The 24,142-nt window shown below is 35.4% G+C and overlaps 1 protein-coding gene and 1 pseudogene across 2 annotated transcripts in view; one reads left to right on the top strand and one right to left on the bottom strand.

Moving 5' to 3' along the window:
- Positions 1–24,142, top strand: part of EXOC6B (exocyst complex component 6B) — a 563,942-nt gene that overhangs the window by 497,019 nt on the left and 42,781 nt on the right. The window lies entirely within an intron of this gene.
- LOC142870232 (uncharacterized) lies at positions 13,385–13,498 on the bottom strand (annotated as a pseudogene).

Here is a 24,142-nt window from a genome sequence, read left to right as displayed (position 1 = left end):
TCTTTCCTGGATAACCCCATCTCTGTTCCTGACCTCTGCTGAGATGGTTAAGTGGATCAATGAGTCACATACTGAATCTCTTCAGCAAAAGGTTGTCCAGCCACACCCTTGGCTTTATATTCAGAGCATACTTTCCTAAGAGTAAATTTCCTAATTTTGGCATCCTTTGCAATCTGGATAGGCCAGGAACCTTCCAAATCATCACGTGCTGGTTCCTTTCTGCCTAAGAGTCCCTTCCTCAATTTATCTCTTTTCTCTCACATTTCACCATAGGTATTGAAGAGAAATAGGGCTATATCATCAACATTCTGCATGGAAACTTCCTCAGCTAAATATAGAAATTTATTGCTTACATATTCTATTTTCCATCCAACTGTAGAACACAATTCAGCCAAGTTTCCTGCCATATATAACAAGGATCACCTTTCCTCTAGTTTGTAATAACATGGCTCATTTCCTTCTAAGACCTCACCAGAAGCACCTTCATGTTTATATTTCTACCAGCTATTCTGTTCATGATGAAATATGCATTTCTAATCTAGAGGCTTTCTCTAGCATACTTCCCTCTTATTTCTGAGTCCTCACCAGAATCACCTTTAACGTTCATACTTCTACCAACAACAGTCTCTTCAAGGCAATTAGGCTTCTATCATTCATCTCAAAAATTTCCCAGCCTCTGCTTATTACCAAATTCCACAGCCACTTTCACATTTTTAGGTTACAACAGCACTCATCTTATAGTTACCAAAATCTGTATTTGTTTCCTAGGACTATTATACCAAAATTTCTATAAACTTGGTGGCTTAAAGCAACAGAAATGTATTCTCTCACAGCTCTAGAGGCCAGAAATTTGAAATCTCTGCCTGAAAGTTGGCAGAGCTGTATTTCTTCTGAAGGATCTAAGAGAGAGTCCTTCCTTGCCTTCTCCAGCTTCTAGTGGCTCTAGGAATTCCTTGGCTTGTGGCTTGGAAAACTCCAGTCTCTGCCTTCATCTTCTCCCCACTCTTCTGGATCTTATAAGGATACTTGTCGTTGGATTTAGAGCCTACCCAGTTAATCTAGGATTATCTCAAGAACCCTTATTCCAAATAGAGTCACATAAGTACAGGGGATTAAAACTTGAACATATCTTTTTAAGGGTTACCATTCAACCCCCTGGAGTACTAAGATGTAAGGGAAGCACATTATTTTTAAAGCTCTTTTCTGGCACTGTGATCTGTGATTTTTTTTGTCTTTTCATTAATAAAACTATAAGTAGTAATATTCTAAGTGTCAGTGTGCTTAATGTATATTATTCATTCCTCACAACTTAATAAAATAGGTATTATTATTGCCATTGTACAGTTGAGAAACTGAAGCACAGAACTGTGAAGTGACTTATTCAGTATCTCAAAGTATATGGGAGAACCTCGATTTGAGCCCATATCTGCCAGATGACAAAACTGAAGTTTTTACATTATATTTTTATCTCCCAATGTTTTTTTTTCAAAATACAGAAAAATATGTGGAACAGTATATTACTCCTATGATAATAGCAAACAGTAGGGATGTATATTCCATCAGCCCTCTAAAACACATGCACACACATACACGATCAAGCAAGAAGAAAGAATGTTTACATAGGCAATAGTAGCAGACATGTCACCCCTGTTTATATAAATACAATTAAGTCAAATTGTATAATTTCTAAAAATAGCTGTAACCACTTCTCTTGTTCCAGTGCTCATCTTCTCGTTCGTATGCCCTAATGTAACTGAGTAGTTATCAAACTGAGAGATCATACAATGGTTATGTGGTGATGGAATGATCCAGTAAGGAGGGAAAAGTTCATAATTCTAGTGAGAAAGAGGGGATAATTGCAGGAATAAAGCCCTTGAGGAGATAAAAAGCAGTGTGAAGGGAGAAGGATAGTTAATTATAAGAGAAGAAGAATAGGGGTTACAGATGCATATCTTTGATATCATAAATTGGTGTAAACAAAATAGTTTACACCTAATACATCTAATATTGATGTTGATCGGGCTTGACTTTATTTAAGCTTTATACTTCCTAAATGTTAAATTAAAAGTCTCTTAAATTTTATTTCAGTTATAGTTATGCTATTCATATTTATGCATAATGCACAGGCTACAAAAGGCTAGAACCAAGGGAATGCTAAATCAAGTGTCATTATACCTAATAATAAATACATTTATGCATTTCTCTGTAGGAAGAATGACAATATAAGGTAAATGTATATTTGCCTGAGACCCAGTTGTCTCAAGTGCTATTGAAGTTATGGTTTTGAACTTCATCCATGTCATTTGTCCCACTTAGAAAAATTAAAATTAAAATACTGCCCTCAAACTCATACGTGTATCCCACTAACTAACTTCTTAGTACATGCAACCATTTGCAAGTGAATGCAAATGAATAGCAGTGGGAATGAATTTGGTTCATATCTATTCTTACCACTGGAGAACTAACCCAGCTGAGATGCATATGACAGCAGGTATGTCGTTGTCATACCCATTCCTTCCAGATAAGGCATTTCAATTAAATACTCCTTTAGATTATTAAAATTCAATGGAAAAAATTGTGTTATGTAAATATAAATTCCTATGTACACTTTGAACACATGGCACCTAGAAAACTTATTCTAAGAGACTGGTTTATGATGAAAAGCTTAGAATCCAAGTAGGAAAAGCTTATCAAAAAAAAAGATCAGGAACAAGCATGCCAAGGAATAAAGTAGACAGGAAAAAAAGGCAACTGTGGAGACATTGCCAATATCAAATACAAAGTAAGTTTTAAGTGAGTGATGAGAAGAAGAGAATGTGTAAATTTTTAAAAATTCATAGTAGATTTCAAATCAAATAAATTTATAAGCTTGCAGAAATCTGACTTTTGCCAGATATGCTCATGTCTAGACAACGTTGTCAAGATCAGAAAGGTACTGATGAGTTTGGTCCAATATAATAGAGGCTCTTACTGGGCAATACATTATAACTTTGGCACCATGCTAATACAAGAACTTGGAGATAATTTTCATCTCCCAAATTATAAAAATGATTGAAACTTGATCATGGATTCTTCTACTGTGTCATTCAAGCTTTTTGTTACCTTCTGCATGAAAGATTTCCTTAAGATAACTCAAAGAGTAAAACATTCATTTATTCAACAAATCACTATTAAGCACATTACTATGTGCCAGACACTAAGGATTCATTAATAAATAAGATAAGCCAACTTACTCTTTCAGGAAGCTTACATTCTAATGAGTAGTTCTAAATAATATAAATCAAGATTGAGCTTACCTACCCTTTGTGTTTAACCCAAATAACTTGTTAAAGCTCTTACATTAGTTTAACTGTATGAAACCACCAATATTCAACAAAAACAGCAATTTCATGCAGTTTGACCAGCTATTAGGTAAATGCCATTCCAAAGAAGAACATTTTTTTCCTGTACTATTGACATAGTTTTATTGTCATAAACCAAGAATGATCATAAGAAACAAGTAAAGCCATTAGCTAATGGCTTTTCCTCAACACTTCACCTACTTAAAATGTTTATTCAGCAAACATTTATTGACCACCTTCCCTGTGTCAATCATTCTTTTGTAATTTGGGGATACAGTGGTGAATGAGACAGACAAGATCTCCAATCTGTTTACAAGATAATGGAATCAGACAAATAACCATACAAATTAATTATCAGGCAGTGATAACTTTTATGGTAAAAATAAAAATATATTTGACTTTTGTAGTGCCACTATAAGAAATACCCATTTGGAGGAAATTTTATAAATCATTTACAAAGTTAAAGAAAAGAAAACCCTGTATACTTTTTTGTCTACCAATTCATGTATAAGAATCCACAGAAAAAAAATTGTCACTTAGAATTTAGTGCCAGGAAAATGTTTGCATCCTTAGATGAACTCTATTGAAACTAGAAATTTGATTTATTTTCTCTGTTTGGTTGTTAGGAAGCCAGTAAATCTACATTTAGTGCTCTATTACAGTGATAAATTTACCCAGATTCTTGGTTCATCTTTTTTTTTTTTTAGACAAGGTCTTGCTCTGTTACCAGGTGTAGAGTGCAGTGATGCAGTGGCATCATCATACCTCACTGCAACCTCAAACTCCTGGGCTTAAGCAATCCTCCTGCCTCAGCCTCATGAATAGCTGGGACTACAGGTGCACACTACCATGCCTGGCTTAACTTTTATATTTTTTGTAGAGACAGGGTCTCCCTATGTTGCTCAGGCTGATCTCAAACTCCTGGCCTCAAGTGATTCTCCCAAAGTGCCAGAATTACAGGCATAAGCCTGTAATCATACCCAGCCTATTTTTGTTTTTGTTTTTTAATCTGGTTTTTTCTATTTTGTCTTAGTTTGTATATGTTTTAATATTGCAGATGATTTAGATTTTTTGGTAGTAGGCAGGGTATGAATGATTTAATTAAATATTAATACATAACTCTTTTATTTATTCTGAAAATATTTATTGAGCATTTACCATGCTGGGCACAAAAGATTAAGCAATGAACAAAATAGGCAAGATCCATATAAGGTAATTACAGGTGAAAATAGACTTTTGGTGTTTCCAAAGAAATGAACAATTAGAGCTCACTGTTTTGGTGGAAGTCTCTGAATATTCAGAAAGCCAAGTCAACTTTGAGTAATACTCTTTGAATGAATCTACACTGTATACTGCATGATGAAATGGTAAAAATTGGGATAAATTTAAGCTAAAATGTCTCTGCCTACAAAGAATTAAAGTTCTACAAATCTAGATAAAAATGTTATTTGTAAGTGTTTCTATTAAGTGCTATTTACATTAAAATTATGTTTTCTCAAACCTAGATACTACTTTCAAAGACCTTCAATCTAGTTGGTATATAAGAACACAAATCTTAGATTAAAGGAAGTGAAGTATAATACAGGTAGATATACCTATCATGGGACACAGAATTAAATATTCATTATTTTTCATAATAATGAAAAAATCCTAACACTTTTTTTAGTTCTTGTCATTGTCATTTTTCTATTTAAGCAGTTCAGGTTCTGGCAAAGGAAGTCAGGGAATATGGAAGCCATTTCCAAGAGACTAGGAAACCGACCAATATCCCAGAGTCACTGGCCAGCATAACCTCGACAGAACCACTATGTGATTTTGTTGTATATTATTATAGAATCTTTGGTGAAAGGCTCTTCAGGGACAGCTATTCCATCTCCCATTCTTCAAGCATCCAACACCTATACCATAAAGAGATAGTTGACAGCCTAACTCTTCAGGATTCTTAAGAAAGAGATCCAAGTTCAAGTTCAGAGCATCTCAATATGCCTTCCAAAGTTACTTATAAGATGAATCAAAACAAATCATTAAAGGGCCAGAAGTATTCACTTTGAAAAAACTACCAACTGCCCTCACTCCACCGCCCTCCCAACCAAAAGAATCTCATCTATGGGCCAATCATTATATTCTAATAAATTTGCAAATTTCCCATGTTTGCTTTCCAAGGCAGCTGTAGAAAAAGAGCTGGGAGTTTGCATGAGTAGTTACAGTTACAAGCTTCAGCTTGCCAAAAAGTGTCTTAATTTCATAGCAGATCTAAAAGGGAGAACTTTTGACATCTGGATGAAGTTGGAAAGGCCAAGAACACACCATCAGTTCATCACAGTATATTATCCTTGGGAAACCCTGGAAAAAGAACTAGAAGAAGATTAGAAACTTTTTTAAAGGCACTAAGCAAACAACTGGGTCTATATAAGAATGACAGCAGCCCCAGTATCCTTTTTCTCTCAGGCTGTAGTCTGTGCTGAATTCTTTCCTCTACTGCTTTAGGTATCCTATTGCTGTACCCCCAGAAACTTCTGAATCCTCACAGTAGGAATCATAAGTCCATATTTTAGACACCAGATGATATGAGCAGTACAAATCCAGTGTCTGCTCATGTCTTGCCTTTCCACTTTTTCATTCCTGAGATGGGAATAAGATTGACCAAGTAACTACCACACAGAACAGAATCTTGTGTTCACTAAATAAATTTTTTAAGTTTATCAAAAAATTCTTTCCATATTCTTGATGCCAAAAGATGTTTGTGTTACAGCACAAAGTCCTACCTTCTGCCTTTCTAGGTAGCAGATTTTGTTACCCTTTTCTAGCAATGTGTGTTTGGTACCATGTTGACCACTTTCCTCTATAGGCAAATACTTGTAAGTATTCCAGATATGTTTAGTTCTGTGTCCACGGATAGGATAACAGCCACTTCCTAAATTAACCTGTTTCAGAATGTCAATCAGTAAGTCAGCTAGGGGTGGTGAACCTATGGCCTTGGGGCCACATGTGGCCTTCTGGATCTTTTAATAAAAGGAGTTATTCTGTGAAGTTTGGATTCCATTGAGGGGCAACACTTGGGGATCTGGAGGGCCACATGTGGCCTTGAGGCTGTAGGAGTTAACATTCCAGAGAATATAACAGGCAGTATAATATGATGAGTATGGTGGATTCTATGAAAGGGAAAGTATAAAGAGTTATCTAAGCATAATTTATAGGGACCTAGCCTAATCTGGAGGAGTTGAGGACAGCTTTATAAAAAAGCGACTTCTAAACTGAGACTTGAAGATAAAGAGCGACAATGATTGGTGCATTTGAGAACTAAAAAAATCCAGCTCTTTGGAGAGTTGGATAAATGATGGGTTTGTGATAATGGGCTGATCATGGCTAGGTAGGCCATATTAGGTTTTTAATTTTCAAAAATTATTATCAAAAAAAAACAATTAACCATCAGTAAAATTTAAACAAAATACTGATCTAATCAGGAGAAAGGAAGGAAGCAGGGAAGGAGGGAGGGAGGGAGGGAGGGAGGGGGAGGGAAGGAAGAAAGGAAGAAAAAGAGAGAGAAAGGAAAGAAAGAAAGAAAGAAAGAAAGAAAGAAAGAAAGAAAGAAAGAAAGAAAGAAAGAAAGAAAGAAGAGAAGAGAAGAGAAGAGAAGAGAAGAGAAGAGAAGAGAAGAGAAGAGAAGAGAAGAGAAGAGAAGAGAAGAGAAGAGAAGAGAAGAGAAGAGAAAAGAAGGAGAAGGAGAAGAGAAGAGAAAGATCACAGACTGGAAGTAAAGAATCAACATAAGGGACCAATCTGGAGGGGTTTTGCAGTAGTTCAGATATTTTAAAAAGAAATAGTACCTTTAATGTGAGCTACCATACTAGCAATAGGGATAATGAAAAATGGGTGGATTATAAAAAATTAGAATTACCAGTATTTGGTGAAAGATTCAGAAACATAAAAAAAGAATCAAGGATAATATATAGTGAGTAAGCCATGAGTTCTAAGAAGGCCCTGTTTTGTGAATGTATGTTTTGTTTTTGTTATAGCTTTAGTATCTAGCATATATGAGGTACTTAAATAATTTTAATATGAATGGATGAGCAAATGAACACATAAATACATGAACATATACCTAGATTTCTATCTTCAACAACTAGATTGTTGGTGCTGCCATTTATTTAGATGTGGAACAGAAAAGGAGGAAAAGATTTAAGGAAAATAAGAGTACAGTTCCTTGATTCTAATTACTTAAAAGAGCTATAGTGAATATAAACAGAAATATTTCACACTTTAAAAAAAGTAGTAGCTATTTATTAGATCAGTTTTAGGTTTACAGAAAAATTGATCAGAAAATAGATTCCCCAAATATCTGCTCCTCTCTTCCCCTTACCACAGTTTCCTATATTATTTACATCTTGTATTAGTATGGTACATTTGTTAAAATTGATAAAGAACATCGATAAATTATTTTTAACTAAATTCCATAATTTACATTAGAGTTTTCTCTTTGTATTGTTCTTTCTGTGGGTTTTGAAAAATGTGCAATAACATGTATTCTTTTTTTTTTTTTTTTTGAGACTCTGTTGCCTGGGCTAGAGTGCCGTGGTATTAGCCTAGCTCACAGCAACCTCAAACTCCTGGGCTCAAGTAATCCTCCTGCCTTAGCCTCACAAGTAGCTGGGACTACTGGCATGCACCACCATGCCCAGCTAATTTTTTCTGTATATTTTAGTTGGCCAATTAATTTTCTTTCTATTTTTAGTAGAGACGAGGTCTCGCTCTTGCTCAGGCTGGTTTTGAACTCCTGACCTTGAGCTATCCACCTGCCTTGGCCTCCCAAAGTGCTAGGATTACAGGCGTGAGCCACAGCGCCTGGCCACATGTATTCACATTATGTATTCGTGTAATGTTTTGCTAACATCAGGGCTCAAGAAGACTTTGGAGTAAAGGTCATTTGGAATTTATATATAGGTCACTCCTGCGCATAGTCCTTTGTTTCTTCAGTAGTCTTGGGCACTATCCATTTTAGTGTTGCTTTATAACTTAATTTTTTTTTCAGTAGGTATTAAATTATAATTATTTTCTTTGGATGATTTGCTAAGAAAGTAAGGAAGTTAAAACTAAATAAATAAATAAAGTCCTTAAAAGGCCACTTGCTACCTGACATTGGACAAATGACTTCACTTCTCTGGACTTGAGATAATAAAATTTTCCAACCCATGATATGGTTTTGGGGATTTTCTTAGAAAGAAAGAAAATAAAGAATAAATAAATTAAATAGAGAATAAATAAATTAAATAAATAAAAAGAATAAATAAAATAAAGAATAAATAAATAAAAAGTCTGGAGAATAGGGATTCAAATGCATATTTCCCTTTGGATATGTTGTATTATTATTGTTTTATTTTGTTTTTCCCTTAAAGAAAGCATCAAAAACTGCTTAAAAAGCATCAAAAACTGCTTAAAAAGCAAAGTCTTCCCTCTATGATCTGGAATAAGACAAGGATGTCTGCACTCACCATTTTTATTCAACACTGTACTAAAGGTGTGGTCAATTAGGCAAAAAGAAGAAATAAAAGGCATTCAAGTTGGAAAGGTATAAGTAACATTATCTTTATTTGCAGATTACATGATCCTTGTATGTGGAAAATCCTAAGTAATCCACTAAAAAAACTATTGGAACTAACAAATGGATTCAGCAATATTTATAGGATATAACCTTGTACCCTTGTATATGATACACAATATCCACAAATCTATTTGTAGATATTGTACAGTAGCAATGACAAAATAAAAAATGAAATTAAGAAAGCAACTCCAGTTACAATAACATCAAAAAAATAGTGATAAATTTAACAAATGAAGTACAAGATTTATACTTTAAAAACTATGAAACATTGTTAAAAGAAATTGAAGAACACCAAAATATGTGGAAAGTTATTTCTTATTCATGGATCAGAAGACTTAATATTGTTAAGAAGGCAATACTCCCAAAATTGACTTAGAGATTCAGGACAATTCCTCTCAAAATCCCAGTTTGTTTCTTTGCAAAAATTGATAAGCTGATCTTAAAATTAATATGTAATGCAAGTGACTCAGAACAGCCAAAACAGTCTTGAGAAAGAACAAAGTTAGATGATTCACACTTCTTGATTTCAAAACTTACTGCAAAGATACAATAATCAAGACTATGTGGTCCTGATATTAAAGATAGACATATAGAACAACAGATCAGATCAACAGAACAGAATTGAAAGTTCAGAAAAACCCTTGTATTTATGGCAAGTTAACTTTTGACAAGTGTGCAAAGACAATTCACTGGGGGAAAGAATAGTCTTTTCAAAACATAGTGCTATGACCAATAGATATTCATAAGCAAAAGAATGAAATTAGATCCTTTGATATACCATACACAAAATTTAACTCAAAATGTATCAAAGACCTAAATTTAAGAGCTAAAACTACAATCCTTGGAAAGAAACACTGGAGTAAATCTTCTGAACTTGGGTTAGGCAATACCATCTTAGATATGACACTTATAAGCACAAGTGAAAATGGAAAAAGTAGTCAAAAGTATTCTTGACTTAATCAAAATTAAAAACATTTGAGCTACCAATAACACTATTAAGAAAGTGAAAAGACAGCACACATAGTGGGAGAATATATTGGCACGTCATATACTAATAAGGAACTCATATCCAGAATGCATAAATAATTCTTACAACTCAGTAATAAAAAGATAACACAATTTAAAAATGCAAAGGATTTAAGTAGACGTTTCTCCAAATAAAACATACAAATAGCCAATAAACACATAAAAATGCTTAGCATCATTAGTTATTAGGGAAATTAAAATATTAATAAAAACTACTAGATCTACATTACACAGCCACTAGGATGGCTAAAATAAAAAAGACAGGCAACAACAAATTGGTGAGGATGTGAAGAAATTGAAACTTTCATACATTTCTGGGAGGAAAAACGATGAAGCCACTTTGGAAAACAGTCTGGCAGCTCCTCAAAAAGTTAAACAGGGAATTATGATGTGATACAGCAATTCCACTCCCAGGTATATATCCAAGAGTAACGAACACATTTGTCCACACAAAAACTTGTACACAAATTTTCATAGCAGCATTATTCATAATAACCAAAAAGCAAAATAACCCAAATGTCCATGAACTGATGAGTGGATAAATAAAATATCCATACAAGGAAATATTATTCAGCAGTGGTAAAATGAAATAATGATACATGCTACAACATAGATGAACCTTGAAAATAGCACACTAAGCAAAAGAAGCCAGCCACAAAAGACTATATATTGTATTATTCCATGGGCAAATCTATAGAGACAGGAAGTAGAGTAGTGATTGCCAACGGCTGGTGGAATGAGGGTGCAATGAGGGGATGAAAGCGACTGAAAACGGGTACAAAATTTCTTTTAGGAGTGACAAAAATGTTCTAAAGTGATTGTGGTGCTGGTTGCCCAATTCTGTGAACATCCTGAAGACCATTGAGTCCTACAGTTTAAATGGGTGAATTATATCTTAACTAAGCTGTTGTTGTTTTTTTTAAGCAAATGCTTCACCAAATCTAAAAGTGAGAGAAATTTCTGTTTCCTTCTTTCTTTCCGAGTCTTGGCTCTCTCCTGCCTCTTCTCCACCCACACTTCAAGTCAGCAGCCTCCAAGGAGCACTCAGTTTACAGTCCCTGCTGCCATAATGTCAAACTCTGTAGAGATATATTATACAGAGCAGAAATCAAAAAGTCATAGTATGTGAAGTCCGACACAAACTGGCAATTACACAGAGATTCAGAGGTCAGGCGGAGGGCAAGGGGTAAGAAGGACAGAGTTGACTCTGTAACCTGTTTAAATTCCCTTTGCCATGTAGCTTGCTTAAAGATTGTCAGCCAGAGGCATTACTTCATTTATAGTCCACTTCCCAGTTTTCTTTGTGTTTTATTTATAATCTATGTGTTGGTTTCTTTGCATATTTTTTCCTATGTAAATTTGCTGAATCTTTGTTCCCTTGAGGTATTTGTCTTCTTCTGTTGAACATCTTTGATTGTATTCATTTGATTATATTCTCAGAGAGAAAAGTATATTTTGCCAGTGATAAAAATCAATGATCAGAAGGAAAGGAAGTGGCATCCCAGTTATCAGATACCTATCACACAGCACACATATCTTCCTAGCTTGGACAAATTCCCATTTTAGTGATATATTGAACTGTAGGAGTTTAACATTTTGCATTCCCACTGGCTAATATAATGACTATAACTTCATATATGCTCCATAAATATTTATGAATGAATCAATCAATGAATGAATTACCTAGCTAGCCTCTACCTACCACTGGAACTTCCACTCTCTTCCATTTTTCATGGGCCACTATGCCTTTTTCTTTTCTGAGCCTACCTTTCCACCTTGAAGTCTCAGAAAATATTGACTACGTATAGAGTTTAGAGCCAGGTCATCTCTCTACCCAGCAAATAGAGAATCATTCTAGAAGACAGAAAAACATGACTACTACTCTGCTGTATTTAAAATGAGACTCTTGATCTGCCGTTGATAGTGGTCAGAGATTAACAGATTTTGCCAAAGAGCAATAGAATCACCCAAGATTGTGTAGGAGAAACTGAGACTGCCCAGGGTCTCCCGAATTTTGATATCCCTCCTTGCTTGTCCCACTATTTATCTATTTGTACCAGATCTGGCTAGATGACAGTTAAGTCAGAAGTTGCAGGAAAATAACCATGTCTTTCAAGACCCTTCTGCTGAGTCACAGAAATCCCAGTCACTTTGCCTGTGGAATAACATTGCTAATTGATTGAGTCATCATGGGCCAAACATGTCAAAACAATTCAGAGACAGGGACAGTGCTGGCATGAGGTTTTCAGGGGATTGTGTAGAACCTAAAATTGCTTAAATTTATTGGGTAGCTGTCTTGTAAAAAAAAGTGTGTGTTGAAAGTTACATTGTATTTGAAAACCAAATATCTAATGATTATGGAAATTTACATTCAAGATAGTCCTGACAAACCAATGCCAGGATGTGATTTTACTTCTCTTTGCCCTCAAAATAGTATATCCAGGAAGTCATTTTCTAAACTGAGAGAAACCCAGAATTCAGAATATTTCAAACCTTAGTCTCCTCCTGTGTATTAGTGCCCTAATATTATAGCCCTCTTCTCCAGCTGCCATGAGCCTGCAAACATAAATCAATACCAATTATGCTGGTAAACAACCAGTGTTACTGAAGGGTTATGTATTTTGATTTGCCAAGAGGCTACCTGATCTATTCAGGAGAGGAGCATTCTCAGTCCATTTTGGTTCAGCTCAGAATCCAAAGGAAGTAAATTAACTCTTCTAGATGTCAGTTTTCATTTCCATAAAATGTGAGTAGAAATCCTTTCTTCTTGGGAATGGTAAGAATGATTAATACAGCATTCTTTAGATGCTTTAAGCTCTGTCTGCAACTGACATCTGTTAAGCACCTTTGAATGGCTATATTAGCCTTGAAAGGTTTATAGTCCCCTTGAAAGGGAGACAAAATATACCTATGAAAAGATAAGCCACAAAGCAAAGTGGTGTATGATAAATGCCAAATAAGTGGTACCAACAGTGGGAAGAAGAGGTGATAGCAAAGGCTGAAATAGTATGGCAAGTCTGCCTGGAGAGACCAAGGACGTTAACCGCACAGCAAAGGGAAAAACAAGGACAGTACCACATGAAAGGACAGCATATCCAAAGGGAACCATGACTGGGAAAGAGGGCTAAAGGAAGATATAAACTGGAAAGCCCATACACCTGTGAAGTGAGAGTATTCTTATGTTTCACTCAGTTTCTAGACTGCACCGTTTAGAAGTTGGATTTGTCAATTCTGTTTGAATTTCCTAGTCTTCTCTGTTTAATTTAAAAAAAAATATGGTTCCACACTTCTGTGATCTTTTGAGATTCTTGGTCCCCATGGCAGCTTTTTAAAGGGTATCATATTTAGTGGGCTTTCTTTCCCTGTTTATAAAAGTTGTACATGTTTATTATAGAAATTTTAAAATATATGGAAAATTAGAAATTTGAAATAATATTTAAGATATTATTTACATAGATTTGTATCTTGCATTTTAAACTGATAAGAACAGATACTACACTTGATCTTCTCGGCCAAAAGGCCGAGAAGCGATATGTATCTTGCATTTTAAACTTTGTATTATTTCATTAGCATCTCCTCATATTATTAAAAACTACATAAACATCACTTTTTTTAAAGAGACAGGGTCTCTGTCACCCAGGCTGGAGTACAGTGACATGACCATAGCTCACTGCAGCCTTGAACTCCTGGCCTCAAGCAATCCTCCTACTTCAGCCTCCTGAGTAGCTAGGACTACAGGCATGCATCACCATGCCCAGATAATTTTTAATGTTTTTTTAGAGATGGGGTCTTGCTGTGTTGCCAAGTCTGGTCTTGAACTCCTGGTCTCAAGCAATCCTCCCCACTCAGCCTCCCAAAATGCTGGGATTATAGGCATCAACCACCGCACCCAGTTGATCTGCCATTTTAACATGCTTTGAGAGGGGCATACCTGTCAGAAAGAATCCTGTTTTGATATAATGACATCCAGTACCACAAGTATACCCAAAGCTGCACCAAATAGTGTGAATTTTAAGGAAAGTTATTAAGGTGCCATATGGTACCTACTTCTCTGAACACAGGCATTTTTTAAAAAAATGTTTTGAGTTACTATGCTATAATTTATTGATTTGAATCTCTGTTGGGAATTTAGATTGTTTCTTAGTTTTGCTTTTGCAAGTGACTCTATAATACACATTACTATGCAGTCTTAACTATAAAATAATGAAAATTGAACAAGTATTTGCATTTGTGGATTGTCTCTCTCTTCTTCCTTTTATGGGATGCTCTACAGCCTTCAATGGGGGAATTCCCTGCCTTGTCTCCCTCTGTTAATACCTGACTTCTTTCCAGGTTTAAAAAGAGATGTCTTGCTTCCTGTTAATAACCATCAATTGTTGCACTAAGCGTATCTTGTTGTCACAAAGATTGTGGCTTTAAAGCAAATGGTAACCTGATCCTGCTTTGCTCAATTTCAGACAATATGAAACTGTCTAACTCCTAATGTCCACCTTCTTCCTTCACCTTGCTTCCTAATACTTCCTCTACACTCCCCCATCATTGTCATAGTTAGATCTTCTTAAGGATGCCCCCGCCAATACTTCAAATATAATTCCATGTTTTACTTTTTCTCCCGTCCTACCTGCTTTTCTTTTTTTCTATTTTTCCTCTCCATTAAAGACCTCACCACCCAATCAGTCACCCAAACTAAGAACCTTAGATTTATCCCTTGATTCCTCTTTTTCTCCCACTTAACTCATTCCACTGGACATAGGGTAAATTATCAAGTGACATCAACTCCATGCCCTTACAGTCTCTCATCAGCATCATGCTTAGACACTTTTGATCACTTCCTTTTGCCTAAATGATACAAATGTCCTGACTCCAATCTACCTTAACAATCTCTTTTCTGTTTTTTTCCTCTCTTCCTATGTTTCAATAGCATACCTTCCCCCAACTGCCTTGCTCTTTCATATATTTTTACCTTTGCAAACACTATTTGCCACCAGCAATACTTTACTTGGCCTGATGAATAACATTAGAGAACGATATTAGTTTTGTAATACTGAAATGAAGTTATCACCTCCTTAGCTTTTTTGCCCCACAAATTGTTTTGCTAAGTTAAGTAAAATTATAAACATACTAGAGAAAGATATATTTGTTATTTATTTATTTATAATTTTATTGTGATGATTCAAATAATGTGGTATTTGTTGAGGTTTTCATTATAGCATCTTTGTGGCCAACTTCTGTAAATGTCCCATGGAGCTTGAAAGCATGTGTATTCGCTAGTAAATGAATGCAGGGTTGTATATCCAGTGGATCAGACATATTAATTGTGCTATTCAAATCTTCTGCATCTTTACTAATTTAAAAAAAAAATCTGTTTTAGCAATTACTGAGAGTGTTAAAATCTCCCTGTATAATTGTGGCGTATCAATTTACCCTTATAATAGTTTTTACTTTATATAACTATATATTTTGAGCCGATGTTATTGGGTGTATGAAAGTATAGAAATTTTATGTCTTCTTGGTAAATTATTCTTTTATCAGTATGTAGTGACCCTCTTTATTCCTATTAATCCTTTTTGGCCTTATAGTTCTTATTGCACCAACTTTCCTTTTTTAGTGTTTTCTTAGTATAGTCTTTTCCATTGCTTGCCTTTTAACTTTCTGTGTCCTCATACTTATATTTTATATTTATCTCTTCTAGGCAGCATACAGTTGGTTTTGCTTATTAATACAATCTGAGAACCTCTATCTTTGAACTTAGGAATTCAGACTATTGCTATCATATTTTTATTTCTAACATCTTATTGTGCTATTTACCATGCCTTTTATTTGCTTCATTTTTTTATGTTTGTTTTTATCTTTTCTTGCCTCTTATTTTTCATATTTTGGTTTTAAAATATTAGCATTATGAATATGAATGTATAGAATGCAAATATATTTTTAAGGTATTTTATACCTGAAATTACTTTTAGTCTTTGACATACTTATCAAGGATTATACTATCTCTCTTTTAATTCCTTTGGTTTTATATACTGGTTGTCAATCCTATTGCTTCCTGTTTATCTGATACATTTACAGACAATTTGCTTCGGGTTAGGACGGCAGAAAGCATATAGTTCCTAATCTCAATGCACTTGTCTTTGCTTTTAATATTGTTTCACTGACCGACAAAGTCAAACTTGAAAGACCAAGCTTCAGACACCTCCCTTCCCCCTAGGACGACCAAATGAATTTTTCATGTTACTATCTGGTTCTGATAATGATTTTTTAAATCAATGTAAAATGTCTCAACAATCCTACCACCTAGAAATAAAATAAAGAAAATTAAATGAAGAATGTCTGCAAACAACTTATCCCAACACCTGACAAATAAACTGCTCAATAAACATTAAGTGTTGTCGAGTTGTTTTAATTTTCTTTCTGTTGGTAGACTTGCTACTGATAGATTGCTATTTCTCAAACTTTCTTTATTCATACCTCTTTTTAATGAACATAAAAATATCACATCCCATTTGGTATTATTTAAAATGATAAAATAAAGCAATTTTATGTCTAAAAGAAAATAAAAGCATCGTTAATTCTCAATATTCTTTTTCAATCTACACATATATTTGTTCCTTCCTCTTTTTGCTCCAAAAAGATTCTGGTATACTTCCCGCCACCCCATAAAATATACCCTACTTGAGAGCCATTTATTGTTTCCAATTTTGTTGCGTTTTTTTTTTCTTCTAAGAATTCCATAATACACATTTTTATCTACATAATATTTTTAATCTAGTAAATTATTCCCTTCATGTAAATTTCTAGGAGTAGAATCATTGAGGCAAGGGAGTAGAAATATTTTTGTGATTCTCAAGACATAAGATAATATTTCTTTCTAAATGATTTGTCATACTATAATGCTACTTGCCATGGAAGAGTATACTGATTTTATGAAAAACCTTGCAGACATAGTTAATATTTTATATATATTTGCTAATTCTTAGCCATAAAATTGCGAGTCTCATTGCTTTGATGTCCATTTCCTTGATTACTAGTGAATGTAAACTAGATGTTTATACGACATACATTCCTGGTATCTTTTATTATTTTAATTCATATCGCCAGGCATCAATCTCAAAAATCCTTATTTAGGCTCTTGCACTCTAAAAAAAAATTTGGAGTTTAAATAAACCAAAAAAGGAGAGAAATTAAACTAGAAAGTGACTGTGTTTATAAACAAGCAGCCTTGAAACACAAGACCATTGTGGTAATTGGAATGGTCTGTATTCCAGAATGTCCTGCTTAGTAGATGCCAAGCTCACTAACTAGCTGGGAAAAGACAGAGTAGTGTGTTTACCCCTAAGGTGGTCAGACAACGCAAATCTGAATTCCTAAGCTCCACAATTACTTTCTACCCAAAAATTTATCATGCCCCAGTCCATCTGAGTGTTTGCACTAAGGATTCTATTCTCCTGAAGTGTTATAGAATTCTTGCTTTAAAAAAACAAACAAACAAAAAACAGGCTGCCACTAGGTCTGAGAACCTTTTCTCTCTTTATAAATGTATTTAATAATAAAATAGAAACATATGTTCTTTTTCCAAATACCACGTTAATTCAAAAAAGGCCTTTTCATTAGATGATATATACACAAGAGCTACAGATTACAAAGGCAAAAAATTAAACTGTAAACTATACAGGGATGCTTAGGAGAAAACCCTTAACAGGGGTAGTAATCAGAGATGCTAACCCTTCTGGCTTGCTCTGTTTGCAATCTAACATTCATAGGGAATACTGTCTAGGGAGAGCTTGAAATGGTTTCATAATCTGTAACCACAAAGGGATGACTCAGATCTTTATCTTTTATAAACTGCACTCATAACTTGGTGCTTTACTCACTTTCTCAAAATCTAAATATGTATGGTCCAGTGATTTAAAACAAGCCAAAGAAGTCTTTGTGTTTTGGGGTTTTTTTCCACTACATTTTCTGAATAGTAGTCTCTCAATGGATATTAGCTATTGCAATCAGTTAACCCTGATAACTTCATATGCCTTTGGGGATCTTTCTACCTTCTCACCAAATTAGAGTGGAGACTGGTGACCAAGGAACAAACAACTGTGTTCTTTGAGTGGGATGGGGGAGGGGTACAGGGCAGAAAGATGGATCTCAGAGACACACTGAACACAGATGCTGTTGCTGCTACACATTTTCCATGCTGGTGACTCACATATAAAGTTGCTAGTCTCTGAAGAGAGAATGAGTATATTGCAAGCCCTCACATGAAAGTAAATGCCTCCTCTCCTCCTCTTAGTGTCTCAGCTACCAGCTTCACCTTATTGCTTTAGTCACTAAAGAATAATGAATATTTTGAGGAGATCTCTTGCATGAGAGTTCCCTCTGCCCTGTTAGGGTTCAAATTAGCTGGCAATCAGTTATTTGAAGTGCTGGGGATATGTTAAGTGATAGACACCGCTCATTGTGCAATAATAGTATTTTCCAGGAAAATTTCCCATTTAGCCCAGCCAGTCACGTGACCTGTCTTCAACACAGGCCAGTATCAGATATTTCCTGAGAAAGGTACCAGTGCCCCATAAGGACTCAATTATGAAACACTATCTGTATCACACGAAGAAAGGCTATGTGCTCTCTCCAGCTAATATTGAACTTAGCTTCTAGCCCAGGGCTTTTTATTTGTTTTTGAGACTATCCATAACTAGGTATAATGACACTCAAATATACAATAAGGTTTTTATATTAAAAATTGATTAAGAAGCATCTTGAATGGTCTCTTGCCTTCAGCTCTGCCTATAAAATATAATTATTATATACTTGTTCTTATGTCTACACAAAAATATTTTCTACCATACTTTAAAGCCCACCTTTCATATGGAAAGCCTTCTCTGATAAATTGTAGACACATAGCCCTGTGAAATTTTCCCACACATTACATTTACCTGAAGCAGTAAGTGTTAATCAGCGTGGTGTAGACTGATTCTTTTTCTCAATGGCAGTCATAGTATCCGTGTATCTTATAGGACACAGTATTCAAGTATCTACAACACACCAGGTAGTGGGATCCAGCCAATAAGAGAAAAGTTGTATATGTTTAAATCTTCTCTGGCTGTTCTGTTAGTGAATTCTCCATGAAGCGCTTACTGATTTGTCTTGTCTTTGTGAGTACACTAACTGTTTCTCAGTTCTTCTGGATATTTTGCCTTTTCCCTCTTAGTCCTTGCCTTTACCCAGTGTCACCATCCCATCTTGATCCTCTTAACTGGGTGGCTAATTCACAAGGGTTTTCCCCAAACCAAAGAGAGGACAGATAAAAGAATTTAGTCACAAAATATTTATGATTTTCAGATACACATATCAATCAAATAGAACATGTTTTTAAATATCTTCTGGGCCCAAACCCTGAGCTCAGTGTATAGTGACTATTCAGAAGAAGTTAGCCTCTACCCTCAGGTAATTTAAAAGTTAATTATTCTTGGAGGATAATTCATTCATTTATTCTACAAATATTTGCTGAGCTTCTGTGCTATGTGCCAGGCATTTGAGATACACCAATGAACAAAACAGGCCGAAATTCCTGACCTCGTAGAGCTTACAATTTAGAGTAGAGGAGTAAGGAAATAGATGAACGATATGCATAATTAATAAATTCTTTAGTTGTAGGTAGATGACAAATACTATGGAAGGAATAAGAAAGTAGAACAGGGAAAAGGGATTTGAGAGTATGGAGATTTGGAAGTATTATTTGGCGGTATTAAGTAAGATAGTCAGAGTAGGCCTCAGGAAGGTAAAATGTGAACAGTGGCTTGAGGGAAATGACATAATCAGTCAAGCAGGTATCTGAGAGAAGAGTAGCATTCCAGGTGATGAGAGAGCCATGATTTATCATTTTAAAAATTTACGGACATTTTAAAATTTAGTAATTTAATGTAGATTGTTTTATTCTTATTTTTCAAATGTAGAAACCGGATGTACCAGCTGAATATCAGGCCTGGCTTAAAGTGACTTTCACTTGAAGCATATTTTAAACTGAAGCCATTGTCACAGATTGAAAAAGTAAGACACAGAAAGAAAAGAAGAACTAACTAAGGGGAGGTGCAGGAAGAGACAAAGAGAAGTTGATTAATGGATGCAAATATATGGTTTGATAGAAGAAATAAGGCCTAGTGTTCAGTAGATTAGTAGGGTGTCTATAGTTTACAGTAATTGTATATTTAAAAATGGCTAGAAGAGAATAATTTGAATGTTTCTAGTATAAAGACAAATATTTAAGGTGATAAATATCCCAAGTACAATAATTTGATCTTTACAAATTATATGAAAATATTCAATTATCACATGTACCCTGAAACTATGTACATCTATTATGCATCAATAAAAAATTATGTAAGAATTAAAAAAGAAGTCTCCCTCAGAGTCACAAAACTGAACAGCATTACCCAGGGTACAATGTCTTAGATTACTACTGTGATAGTTTATCATGCAGTTTTCTTCCTTGTACCTTAGAGAGGAAGGTACTTGTCCTTTATCTTTTCATATAAAGTAAATTGATTTCAGACATTTCTTTTATATAATGTTAAATTGTCACCATCCCCTATGCAATATAATATACCTAAACTTGTTATAAAGCAAGTTAAACAAACTTCAAGGGAAAGACAGAAAATAACAGCCTGGAGATCTTAGATGTAAGTGTAGGTCATTTTTTAGTGGTCAGTACCACACTGTACATGCTTTGAATGCCCTGGAAGTTATTAAGGATGTTGTCTTGGAGGTCAGAGTGCCCATCTGGAAGGTCTGTAGGGCTAACAGTAGGGGCCTGCTTGTGATCATCTCTGCTGCCCCCAAGGAGCATCAGAAGCCAGCTCTCCTTCCTGTACTCTCTAGTTGCCTTGGCTAGATAGAGAGCAACCCATCTGCTTGGGTTTAAGTGGGGGAGGGCCAGCAAGTCCTGAGAAAGCTGAGAAAGAGCTGGGCATATTCCCTAAACCAGCTCAATGCAGCTTATGTACTCTCCAGGCCCTGGAAAATACAAATGCTAACAGATAAACATTCACCTAATTTCCACCTACTGGTACCTAATGGAGCCTTAACATTAAAAGCTTATTAAAACCTTTATGTAACATTTGGAATTTCCAAATCCCTTTACAGTTGTTTATTGGCTAGTTAATCTCTGGGAAGCAAGTTGGTACTTTTATCCCCATTTTAGAGATTAGACACAAATAGGTTAAGTGACTTACCTGAGGCCGTACCGTGAGTCAGTTCTCCAGTAACTCCGCAGTCTGTGAATCAGTGTTCGCCCATGACTCCACCAGCACAAATCTCTTAACCTATCTGAGTCTTAGTTTTTTTATATATGCTTGGGATACTAATGATCTTTGTGCTACCGATTCCAAAGAATGATTGTGAAAATTAAATGAGGCAAACTGAAAGTGCTATAATGATAGTTATAATTAGTTTATGGATTAAGGCAGAAGAACGCAGCAGTCTCATTATTTCATATTTAGGAAGTGTTACTTGTTTGGGTCCAAAGCTAAAAAAACAAAAAAATGAAAAGAGAAACAACCTGTGGCTGACCCTCTGACAACACTAAGTCCTTCCTCCAGCCTTTGACTCAGCTTAGGTTAGAGTAGGGAGAGAAGGAAAACAAAGGATAGTAAACTAAATATTTACAAAGTGAGGAATGCTAGGAGGAGAAAAATGAGAGTTAAAATGTGAGTCTTTCAGTACTAGTACAACAACATTATAAACTGCCAATCTTGATGTAGGAATCATTGCGTGAACTCAAACAGTATTGTGGCATGGAGAGAGAAGCTTAAAATTCGAGAGCAGAGGATGCTTTAGTAGCTGGATTTTGCTATCCAAACCATTGGTCTGTGTCCCAAATCTGGTAATGATCATTCAAGATCACTTAGTCCTACCCTCTTCCTCCCATTACCCGCTTTTTCCCTCCTGCCACTGTGTGAGCCAAGCTTTAGAAAATGAGACCAGTCACTTGGTTGTCAGTGTCTACGCACCAGCTGGCCAGTTTATAATTGCAGTAGATGTTCCCTTCAGCCTTCTCTGGCCTTAGGAATTCCAAGCCAACCCTTTCTTTCAGTATTATGACTGCTGAATACCACCACCTCTTGTCTAATAGAAAGCAAGGCCCCCTGATGCAAACAATCACAGGTACAACCAAGTTATTGAAACATTGGTTCTTATTTTATTTTCATTCTCTCCAGGGTTTTTTGGCCTCGGTCCTCTTTTAAAAAAAATTGGAAATATAAGAGTAGAATTGAAGGATTAAGGAAATGTAAAAACTGGAACAAGCAAGGGATAAATGCAAAAGAAGTCCTGGGAACAAATAAATACTTAGCAAGATGAGGACCAGTGTCAGAAGATACCTACTAATCAGGTTAAGTTGGTTAATTAAAGTGATCAGTAATTGTTACGAACACATACATAAATACATACATATGCATACATGTGTACACACAGTATATTCTAGGACCCTTCTTGGTTAGACTCCTTATTCTAGATTGAGTCTCTAGAAATTAAGGCAGGAACAAAGAATTCATGAATATGCATAAATACTAAACTGTAAAATGACTTTATGCTTAGGATTAAAGCTCTCTAGCTATTAGAGCAATAAGCAACCTAAAAAATTCACCTTGTTAATGAGTTGAACACTAAGTAGCCACTTTACATGCCTTACTATGCACATCTGCAAATACATTTATGAGGTGTAGAGTTGACAAATGGCAAATACATAATTTTTTCCTTGAGTACACATTGACTTACAAATTAGCAAAACCTTTCATCTCCCCTGATATCTTGTATTCTCCTTTTTCCAAAGAGTTCTTTAGTGAATTGGAACAAATTAACTTCTCTAGCCTCATTTTCTTCATCTGTAAAGTGGGCTTGTTAACAAACCCTGACTCATAGAGTTGTTTTGAAGATAATTAAAATGATAATAAAAATTCTTAGCATGGTGTCTGGCACATAGTAACCATATCAGTGCTATTATTTATTGAATGCTTATGTGCTAGGTCCTGTTGAAGATGAGACACAAAGAAAATAAAGTATAATCAAGAAGGCTTCAAGATGCTCATCATCTTTTCCATTCCTGGAAGTTCCTAAATCAAAATGCCAGATATACATCCCTTGAAGCAGATGCCAATCAGCCAAAGCGCTCAGGCAACCATATTCACACTGTGAATTTGTATGTCTTTTTCCCTGACCTCCATTCTTACGTCTGCCCCTTGGAAGGCAAATTCCCCCTCTCCTGCCTTCAATAAGGAGTTATGAAAGACTGTGGCAGTCAAATGGGGGAAGTTTTCTTCCTCTTCCAGTAGGCCTTTGGTACATAGTGAGTCTTACACGCAGTGAGTGCTCTGAATGTACCCACTCCTTTTACACCAGCATTTTTCTGTAGCTGAGGGACTATATGCAGCAGAAGTAGTCAGTACCCTCATTCTGTGCCACTGAGTTTGAAAGTCCAACTTGGGTATCTAGGCTACACCAACTCAAAAAATCCTGTTTCTTCACCCTCTGTTTGCTCCTTATCCTAATTTGAGCAAAAGGGAGAGAAACTAGATAAGATGAAGGGATTGTGAGGATTAGGTGCTAGAATTGCATAACAATTTTTAATCTCCATCTTCTCCTGACCTGCAAACATTGGTATTATCCAGGGCGGGCCTGCAATGGGAAAATAGGGCATAATAGTGGGATTCTATGGGAAGTACACACGTAAACCTTTAATCCACAAAGTTAGACCTCTAAGAAAAGAGGGAAATACCTTGGTTCAGGCCACTTTATTCTCTTACCTTGATTACTACAACTTTTCTTAGTGGTCTCCCTACTGCCAGTCTTTGCTGAATCATTCTCCATGTTGCTGTCAGATGGAAGTCATCTCTCTACTTTGAAAGATTCTACAACCATAACTCTCTTTTACGATAGTTATTGCGTTCTATCTTGTATATAGAACCGTGTATGCATATCCTGTCTTTGCTAGATTAGAGGGATGTGAGGTTACTATGCTGCAATCTTTCATCCCTTTGATTATTGGGGTTCATTCTCTTATAAACTCCCTAGTCAATAATGAGTCTATGGAATCAGTTGCCTATATTCAAATCCTTGCTTTGCCACATACTAGTTGTCTAATAATGGGTAAGGTAACCTTTCAGTGCCTCAGTTTCCTCATTTGTAAAAG

This window comes from Microcebus murinus, chromosome 3, assembly GCF_040939455.1.
Source record: "Microcebus murinus isolate Inina chromosome 3, M.murinus_Inina_mat1.0, whole genome shotgun sequence".
Taxonomy (NCBI): domain Eukaryota; kingdom Metazoa; phylum Chordata; class Mammalia; order Primates; family Cheirogaleidae; genus Microcebus; species Microcebus murinus.
Note: the sequence above shows the minus strand (reverse complement) of the source record. Positions and strands in the feature narration are given on the sequence as shown.